Genomic DNA, 10,602 nt, shown 5'->3' with positions numbered 1-10,602 from the left:
TTCCCTGTTTTGTCATGGTAATCTTCTTAGATGAAGCGTGCTACAACTGAAAAAACATTCCAGCTTCTATATTAATTTAAAAATATCTGTTATGCTGTACTAAACATCTTGTAATTAGAGGAGGAAGGTTCTGCACACATCTGACAAGCTGACAAACAGAATAGCTTGTCTTTATTTCAGCTCTTGATGCATTTATCACTTACAAAATGCTTTGTTTCAAAGTTCATTATGCAAATATCAGTTTGTTATAATTAGACCTGTTTTTACAAATACTCTTAAAACTGAGGAGCTTCACATAATTTAAATGATTACCATGCTTTTTGTCTGCTGCTGTTTGTAAGAGAGTCAGAACCAAATGCAATGTACTATCTCCCAAAGAAACTTGACTGCTAATGTCCTCTTCTTTTTTGTATTTGAACTGTCCTTTTTATAGAAGCACTGTTTACAGCGAGTATCTAGTTCACAGGTTTTGAAGCTGATGGAGGAACTCATGCTCTGGTACTGTGAAACATTTAGTAAGTACACTTTAGTGAAGACTACATAGAAAACCTCCAAGGTGTATGGAAGTCAGATGTCATGTGTGCTTTACTTTAAGTGTTTTGCTCCAGAAAATATGAGGTGTAAGTAAGTCTTGAAAGAAACTTCTAACTTTCTCAAGTTTATTGGAAGTATGTTTATCAAATGAATTTATAAACTGTTCTTTTAAAAGTTCCATTTTTCTTTCTCATTTGAAATTTATGTGAACAGGGAATATAGAAGGTACGTGTGGTAATGAGTCAAATCCATTATGACTTGTCAGCTATTTTCCACTTAGAGTGAATAAATATAGTAAGCAAGAATAATGTGGGGTGCAACTAAATCTTCCCTTTGACTACTTCATGCACACGAGTAGTATTATGCTATGGCCTAAATTAGTACTCAGTTTTTCTCTTCATATATAATATCTCAAGAAATTTCTCTGCAATTTACAGATTTTATTCCCAACTTTTGTGAAGAAATAATCAGCTTCATAGCAAAACAATAAACTTGGGACTGGGACCACACTAAATTATTGGAAGTAATACACTAAAGCGATTCTTCACACCATGTTACCCTTGTTCTTTTTCTCACTCCTATGCCTTTCATTCCTGTACTTCTAAAACATGCTGTTCATATCTCAGATCACTCAGTGTGGGACAGCTACAACAGTGGTCACCACTGTCTTTGAGAAACATGAACTATATACAGAAAGCACAGAACTTTGCAGCTTGTGCTAACTTAACACAGTCAGACATGGATTTGTTCTTGGGACGTGTGACAACCAAAACACATGGCATGAAAAGCCAGTATTTTGGGAGTAAAAATATGCTGCCATCCTCTGGTCTTTTAATATACTGATTATATCCCATACTTCTCATTTCTATGTTTGCCCACAAGGGATTTCAGATTCTTCGTGGATAATTTCTTGTGCTCTCTTAGCAGAATATTTTAACCTCCTCCTTCTCCTCAGCTTTAGGACCTCTTTACCACTCAAAGGAGAGACTGTTTTCTTCATTTGGTATTTACCAAATATTTCTCTCAGTATTTCCTTCCTCCTCCTCCTTTTAACATGATGGCCAGTGGGTTTCTGACTTTGAACCTCCCTTTTCTTTCCATGGCTTCTTACAGCCAGCCCACTGCTTCCCTACCCCAACTTTCTCTTCCAACATGAGATCCTTCAACCCTGCTCTGGCTTGTCTTTCACTGAACCAAGGAACCCGCTCTTGTAGCAGAAACTCACTGTCTTGCAGTGGAGGAGGATGACTGGCCAAAGAATCTCTCCAGCGTAACTGGGTTTTATGACTGCAGTCCCAGTAGTGTTTCTGCAGTCTCTTAACTTCCCCACTGCTGGTTCTCATTTATTTTCATCAAGACTGGAAATTATCTTTTCTCCCAGTTTTAATCCTCAGTTCCTGATCTGTTTATTTCTAGTCCACATACTAATCTTGCCTTGTAATACAGCTTTAAAGCATGCACAAGGTACATCCCTCTATTTCCCTATACATAGGAACATGTTGAGAGTCTTCCATCATTCTGTTACTGAGCTGTTGAGCCCTAAAGCTAGCAAAAGCTTAATTACCTGCTGACTGTTCTCCATGATGTACTTGAGGTGTCAGATCCATACTGCCCTTACTTTATTCTTTTCTCATTCTGTCCTGTAGATGATACTCAGGTTCTTGGCTCTACAGACGTGCTAGGAACAGTTAACATTCAGGCAAAAATTAGCTGGGCTTTGTGCTAAAAGAGGCAGTTGGAGTGAGGAATAATTTCTTTTGGAAATTCTTCAGTTTCCATTTATCAGTGTGGGTTGGTTTTTTTTCCTCCAGTCTGCAGCTGTGAAAATTCATAGAGCTCAAAAGGTTATTTTGGCTTGTTGCAATTAGCTACACAAATACAAGGTTTAAAGCTCCCCTTTGAAAAGGAAGTGATTCATTTTCACTTAAAACCATGACAAGCACCCAGTACTTCATGAAAGGCATTCACTCAGATTTATGTAAGAATTATTTAGTCTTATGTAATGCTCTTGTTGTGCCAAATCCTGAGAGAGTTAATGAAAGGAAGAATGAAAGCAGCAAGCATGCATAACTGAGTGGAAACATGGAGTGTCCATTGACCCGTCCTATCTTTTCAGAACTAAAAAAAGGCAACTCATCTTGCAGGAGAGAGTATCAGTGTTTCTAAAAAAAAGTGTTGTACATTCCATTTTCTACATAGATATGATATTTAGATTAATTTGAAGTATAGCATACAAGCTACTTGTAAGGTTTCCTGGGTACCTGCTTAGTTATAGAGTCCTGCAATGTAAACCAGAACAAAGTGATTGTAGCTGTCAAAAATCTGTTTCAGAGCTAAGAGAAACCTTCCTGCAAACATCAAAATAATGGAAAGAAAGAAAGTATTCAACCCAGTCTTTGTTTTATTGTTTTATCACATAGAACAAGAACAGATTGCCAGCTTAATGAAGAGCACTCACAAAAAAAGTATATATGTTCTGAAACCTGGGTCCTATTGAGACAACTGTCACTGTTTTTTGAACCTGACCTTTCAGAAGCAAAGTACGCCTTCTGATGTTCCTCTTCAGCCAGCGAGATGAGAGCTCCCTAAAAAAACCCAAAGAAATGAAAAGCCAAAAAATGCTTTATCGTTATTCTACTTCATTAGCATGGAAGCTGGGTTTTTAGATTAGAACTTCTCTACGTTCTACCCATAAAGGCAAACAGGCTCAAATCTAACCTGAGCTATTTTCAAAAGTGTTGCAAGGAACTACATCATTTGCAGGTTCTTGCAGTGTGTAAGGAAGGTTAGACAAAGCGCAAACTTTTCTTTGCTAGGAGTGCTTTGGCTACTCAAAGTAAATGGACTTTGAAATTTGTCGTGTCTGAAAAGGGTCTATCAAATGTTAAAACACCATCTTCTTGATTTGCGTCATTTTCCATAAGCTGTTAAGTGTAAGGCCTAACCCAATTACTTGGAAACAAACGTGCCGTCGCGTAAGAGGAAGAGGCCAAGGGACAAGATAAGCCAAGGGGACAAAGAACAGACAGCCTGCTGCTACATTATGTTATTGGACACCTGTGGTGCAGAACACCATCTTCCCTATCAAATGCACTCTCATAAAAAGTCTAAGCAGAGGGTAGCTGGAGAATATTTTCAGTAACTTTTTCCTTATCATTTGTCATAAAGGATGGACAAAAGGAAACATGACATTACTCACCTAGTGAGCTCAGACAGGAGACAAACTACAGAAGCAGTCAAGAGTTTTCTTGCATTTATTGTTTGAAGTGGGAACCATGGCACCAGATGCACACAGACTGATTCAAAGAGTACCTGACTACCTGTTATGTTTTGAAATGGATTCCTGATGCTGAACAAGGCCTATCAGCTTTGTTGCTGAGAAGCAAGCATCCAGCTGCATGTTTTGGTTGCGCCTTTGTACATTGAAAGCCTTAGACAGATACAGCAGCACTTGTGTCCATTGACACAAGCTTCTTAACACTTAGAAACGGAGTATGTCTCCCTACTTCCCACTACTAAGGCAACCAAGATCAAAAGAGTTGACCACGATTTACCCCAGTGTTGAGCAAGCCCTTCTGAATCGTAGTTCGTTTTGTCTGCTCTCTGGCTGGGCTGTCAAGCGTATTCGTTTCAAAACACTTGCAGCCATGCCATGGTCCCAGATGGCCTAGGCATTCGAATGCATACGCTTCAGGTAGACAGTTGTGACATACAGGCATGTCATGCAGACATTCCTACCAGTAACTGCCTGCCCTGAAAAGACACACCACGCACATATTCTACAGGGGCCCAGTACAAAGCTGTATTAATGATATTAACTGTGCATCTTTCCTACGGTTCTAGCAGTGGAAGCATGGTATCCTAACAAACAGCTTAATATATAGAGGCTTAATATAGTTCACACAAACGTTCTGAGGAAAGGGAATTGATCCTAGTGCGTAGGAGGTCAGTTGGAGTTGCAGCTACTTGCCAAGATGAGCACTTCGGTGGTTGTGGTAAGTCTGGTAACCCGCCGCCAGCCTGCAACCACTATGCGGGAATCCCATGGAACAACAAGGAAGTGGGAAGACATTGGGACTGCACAGCTTTGTGGCTTAGAGCAGCATGACAGTCTCTTCCCACGTAACCTCAGCTGGTCTCCAAGAAACACAAAATCAGGAATATGGATGGGTAAAACCTTATCAGGAGCCTTTCTGACCCTCCCCTTCTCCCCACCCCCAAGTGAAGCAAGACTGGTAGGAAAAGCACAAAATTTAGTATTTCTACTTGCATGCTTGGGGCCAGGCTAGGATTAGGAGGGCAATTCACATTTTGATATAGTCTAATTCTTTTTAACTCAGTATTATATTCATCTAGTTATTTCAGTGGAACAGTGGCTCAAACCATGGACTAAATCATTCCTTATTTTAAATATGGGCAGAGAAAAATTTTTACTTTTCTCAGTCGTAGGATGTATGTAAAGTTAACGCAGGATGTCTGTCAAACCTATCCATAGGCTACCGATCCTGACTGGGCTGGAAATTCCACAGGCAAACACAGATTTTTGGTGTAGGAGGATAAGCAGAGAACAGGATAGTAAAGATAACTGTTTACTTCACCTTTTCCCCCTGCATTCAATGACTTTGTCTCTCCAATGGTACTTCACATTTTAGGCCAAGTTTCTGGAAAGCACTGATCTCCAGTACGGAGAGGTCTTCAGTGCAGACAGACATCTTTAAATAGCAGGGTTAGGTGGCTTGTGATGAAACAGCTCAGAGCCTCTGTACTGAACTGCAGCCAGGCTCCAGCCCGCACTGTTTCCAGTCAGACTGTATGATTCTTAAGCTGCCAGCTTGTTTTTTCCCCTCCTGAGTCTGACAGAGCGAGTTGTAATAAGGTGACAAACCACAACTTCCCTCCAGTCCCAGCAGAGAGGAAGCACACGCATTCACACTCCAGTGTTAGTCCACCCTGCATGCCCCAAGTCAAGCGGCTGAGTCTCCACGGTGGAGTCTTGCTAATGCTTTTATTAGATTATTTCCATCAGTCACAGAGTATCTAGTTTTATGACTTTTCACTTCTGAGCTCCACTGCCCCCATACCATACACATCCCTGGGAGCCGGGCCAGGCTTTCCCCACGCTCAGCGCTCGGCCTCCCTGCAGAGGGTCACTGCATGCAGCAAGTCCCCTAAGGGAATGGCCACCTTTGAACTTGTCAAAGGTCACTGAAGGGACTGTGACAAGGAAGACCCATGACCTGAATTTCCCCATAGTGTGGAACAGGCAGAGGTGTGTCACCAGCTGTGGGACAGCCTCCCTGTGACTCAGCCTGGACCTCTGCCATCCAAGCAGCCCCTCTGGAGCCTGTGCTGACAACCCATTCCTCTCACACCGGGAGGCCACAGCCCATAAGAAAGCAAACCCAGAGAAACTAAATCAAAGCAGAGCTTTTCTTCTTAATCCTGGCTACAAAGATTTGGGATTTCCCGAAGAAAAGCACGACAGCTGCCACCGGCCTTCAAACGGATGTGCCAGTCCAGGAAATAAGCCTTACGGATCATTTCTGCATCACTGGAACAAAGGCGGATCCTGCCACCAGGCAATGCACATATTGCTCTGAAACAAATCTTAAGAGGACATTTGACACCCCCACGAAGCGGTTTGTGTATGTGTAAAGGGAGAGAGCAGCTTTTATCTGCTCTCTTCAGCAGCCAGCACAGCCCTGCTGCAGCCTGCCTGCCACCGTCTTGGCTGCCCTCACCTCACCAGCTGCACTGGCCACCACAGAGGACACTGGTCTCCACAGCAGCCGAGGACAGTGATGAATGTCAGGCTGAGAGCGACACATTTTCCTAAGGTGATTCTGTCTCTCTTGTGAGTACTGCCTTAAGGTGATCCAAGAGACAGATCTGAAGAAACAGTCTTGTAACCATGTAAAGATATTTTAAAGCAGTAACTGCAATTCTGAATAGCTTCTCATAGTCACTCATGTCAAACAGTATTTCACGTTTTTAAAAAATTTATAAAACAATTCTGTGCTGTCAGGAGGAAAAAATTTCTTAGCATTCAGATTAACTGTATGCAAGCTCCCCATGATAATGTCACTTCTGGCAGGAAACTGTAAAAGGCCTAACATTCATACAGTAATTTAGTGCTTGCATTCATGGTACATTTTCTTGCCATTCCCTCAACTAAGGTAAAGAATTCATCAAGCTACCGATTTGGAGGGGTTTCTCACTGCCAGATGCCATGCTCGGTGCTCCATGTCACTGCACAATGGTGGGGTCAGCAGCATAGAACACAACTGAGGCGGGCTCTGTCAGCTTGACTGATGTCTTTGCATTTTCACCAAACAAATTCGCATGGCTAAGTGAAACTAACGAGCTTGCAATGTACTGCTTTGTACTTTCAGTAATAGCTGTGTGATTAATTGGTTACAGACCATTATATTAGAACGGACCCGTTTAGGAATTCTACTTAAAGAAAAAGGAAATGGATCAGGATTGAGCTGCAGGCCAAGTTTAGCAAGGACTTTCAGCAATTCATAAATTCCTGAAGTGAATGAAATGGAACAAAAAACTAAAACAGTTTCAAGTAGGTGTGAGATATGGGGATTCAACTCTAGTGTCACAGGACTCAGTAGACCTTGACCCTAAATAAATATATACATTTGGCAGCCCATGGAAAACAAGACAACCTAATTCTGCAATCCTTGCTTAGACCACACTTGTAACCATAGTGCCAGAAAGGCAATGCGTAACTTCCCATCACCTCACAGGGACAAACATCATCTGCTAACCCTCATGGGATTTTTCGCTAAATAAGATTCCAGGACTTGGTTTATTTATGGCTGATGGAGCTTTGATAACCCTATTCCCTTTCCCAGAAGTACCAGACCAGATGAATACCTGACCCTCTAAAAGACTACCTTTGAACTGAGATAAGGGAAGCCACAAACATATTATCATCAATTGATTAGATATTTAAGCATTTAAACCTAATTCTTCAGTTGAATGTGAAGTTGCATGGCTAGGCAGAGACATTCCACAGATCTGAAAGATGGATTAAAAGGTACCAGGTTGCACTGCAGAATTTCGCAGGGCTTCACTACCTTCCACTGACAATTTCAGTCTTCAATTTTGGGAAACTGAGTCTGTTTCCCTTTATGCTCAATATTCTGTGCTGAATATAAATAGGACTATTTTTGCCTGTTTCTCCCAGGTAGAAGAAAAATTACTAATGGAACTCCTGCCAGAAACTTGAGTCATAGAAGTAATATGCTGTCTTTTGAATGGAGAACGTTTGTTTCATAAGCCTTTCATATTTGTGGGTTGTCACGAGTGCCTCCCTGCGTACAACACTGAAATGGCAAATTCTTGAGGCTTTTAAAACGAAAACAAAGGAAGCAGCAGGCTGTTGCTGTTCCCATACAGTTCCGCAGTGCTGAAGTACCTGGCTTAAACCCCAGACCAATGTTTCCCAATGTCAGTTCTTAAGCCCTCCCAGCTTTCAAGGTAGGATGAAACACAGTTCAGCAATACCAATCAATTCTAAGGAACTATGTGGACAGCAGTCCTGAGATTCTTTACAGTGAATTATACCCGATTCTGAAATCCCAGACAGGGTGTTGGCAGAGTACAGACACATCCAGCATTTTGCACGTGTTCTTACGTTTTCTGAATTGCAATATATTCTTGGTATGTTCTATCATTCAGAAAACCCACACCAGCTCCTTGTAAAATCTCACATGTACTCACATCTGTATTAAGGGTTTCCTCCAACACTGCAGGCTTTCGGAATTGGTAATTCCTGCCTTCTTGAGCTGCTTATTTACTCCTAAATACTTGAGTGTGTTTTGGGAGCAGTTTTCTGAAAGCCTTAATGGCCAGTTTAATAGCAAGAGCCAGACCTGGGAGTAAACTAAGACAGGAAGAGAAACAAAGCAAAAAATAAATTCAAGGCATCTTTATATTCAGTACCACCAGATATACAGAAAAACAGGAGAATTATACTAAGGCAGATGAGATAGTGTGGCCAGACTGATTCCTAGAAATCCTGACCTTGGGCACCTCTAATCTAAAAATACACCACTGATTTGTTTCTGTTCAATATATTATGTCTTAAATGTATCTTTCAGTGATTACTGCATTATGCTACCTATGCAAAGGAGACTTCTTGTCGTATTAAACCTTACATTTTAGCATCAACATCTTAATATTTAAAGGTATAATGACTTCTGAAGAAAGACCAAACCCATTAGGAAGCAATCCGTATCCCCAATGGATGCACTAAGATACCTTGCATTTAACAGCAGTATGTGATTACCGGTACTTGGAGTCAGCAGATATTCTCAAATGCCTGTGCTTGAAAGGGACCATCATTATAACATCTGTGGTGTTGCCAGGTCTAAAAGACAGATGGACAGATTGCTAACAGCAGTTAAGTTTCCTCTTCACTTAAAGAGGAAATAGACCCTTGGTTTGAAATCAAACAGGATCAGGGAGAACTGAGAATATGGATTTGCAGTTTTGTTAGACTAAGGGGTCAACTGCCACTTCTATTGCACATAGCTTAAGCTGTATAACAAAAAGATTTATAACAAAAGGTAGTTTTGACTGATGCCAAATGTTACTTTCACACAGTCACACTACTTAGATTTCTCTGAGCCTCCACCATCCTTTTAAATGCTGCTCTGTAACATTTTATTACATTTTAGTAGAAGTAAATGGTCCAGTATAGCAAAGAGCCAATTACATTTTTAAAATTTTACATATGTATTCTTGAATATTCTCTAAATTAAGTCAAATTAATAATATTGAATTTCAGTGTTTGATGACAGTTCATATTAGAGAGGACTAATGTGGAAAAGCCCACCACTGTAGTTAGTGTTTGGTCTTTTTCCTTCTAAACTGTAGGGCTTTACCTTCCTATTAATTTTACTTAATGCATCATGAATTGTTCATGGTTATTTCTAAATAATCAGTAATTATTACTATTGTTTTCTCTAATCTTTGCACTTAACAGAACAAATAAATCTAGTATTTTCTTGGTAGTTTACCCCAGGAGGGTTGCAACTGATGAACCAACTCAGTGTAGTTGTTTTAATGTAACCTCTGCACTCTAAAAATGAAAGAGATTATTTCTGGAAGTGCAATTCGAAATAAAAATCATCACTTTTAAATTAAACAACCACATCACCTAAATGAATACAATTTTATCCACCCTGCTGAAGTAATCTGCATCACTGAAAGTTTCATCACTACATGTTTGCAGTTCTTCAGAGAACTGTCACTGCAAACAAACTGCTGAAGCAGTTAGCTGAGCACCTGGTACCAGTGATCCCCGAGAGCTGCAGTGACTTCTGTCAACGCTGCACCTTCTGCAGGGAGAGTCATTTCCTTCAAGAAGTCAAATTCAATTCATTAAATATACTGGAAATGTAAATAAATTAAAACACCTCCATCTACCCTTTTTGCAAACTTAAAAATTACTATTTATAAAACATTAAAGGGTGCAATGCTTAGGAAAAAGTTATGTATTTGCAAATAACACTACCTTCGTTAAAGCCATTTTTAGGTTCAAAACATTTTTTTCCTTCCTACATATGCAAAGGAGGTCCTCTTGCAAAACAGAAAAGTGTAACACTAATTGAATCCAATTAGAACACTACAGTAAACCGTTGCGTGAGAATTGTGGATGCAACTTTTCATTAAAACCTATAATCTGAACAAATGTAAGCTCATCTATAGGACTACTTAAATGTAGAGAGACAATCCATACTTGGTTAGCATAATGCAGTGCTTGATTTAACATAAAGGCTGATGTGCAGTTGAAGGAATCTTAATAATTACTAATCAAACTGAATTACCCTCTTTTCTGGAAAGCAATTAAAGAGAAAAAAGGCAAGATTAGAAACAAGTCAGAACATATGTCACTCGCTTGTGTCAATCCACCTAGGTCTGGTTTAAAAATCTCACAGTACCTGCAGCTTGCCTTCCATTTTCAGAGAGAAGACAACCATTTTCATTTTTCAAAGGTGATTAAATGCACAAGTCACTCAGCAGACAGGCATCTGTGCCTCGACACAT

The sequence above is a fragment of the Buceros rhinoceros genome, unplaced genomic scaffold, assembly GCF_000710305.1.
Source record: "Buceros rhinoceros silvestris isolate BGI_N320 unplaced genomic scaffold, ASM71030v1 scaffold28815, whole genome shotgun sequence".
Taxonomy (NCBI): domain Eukaryota; kingdom Metazoa; phylum Chordata; class Aves; order Bucerotiformes; family Bucerotidae; genus Buceros; species Buceros rhinoceros.
This window is presented reverse-complemented; position numbering follows the sequence as displayed.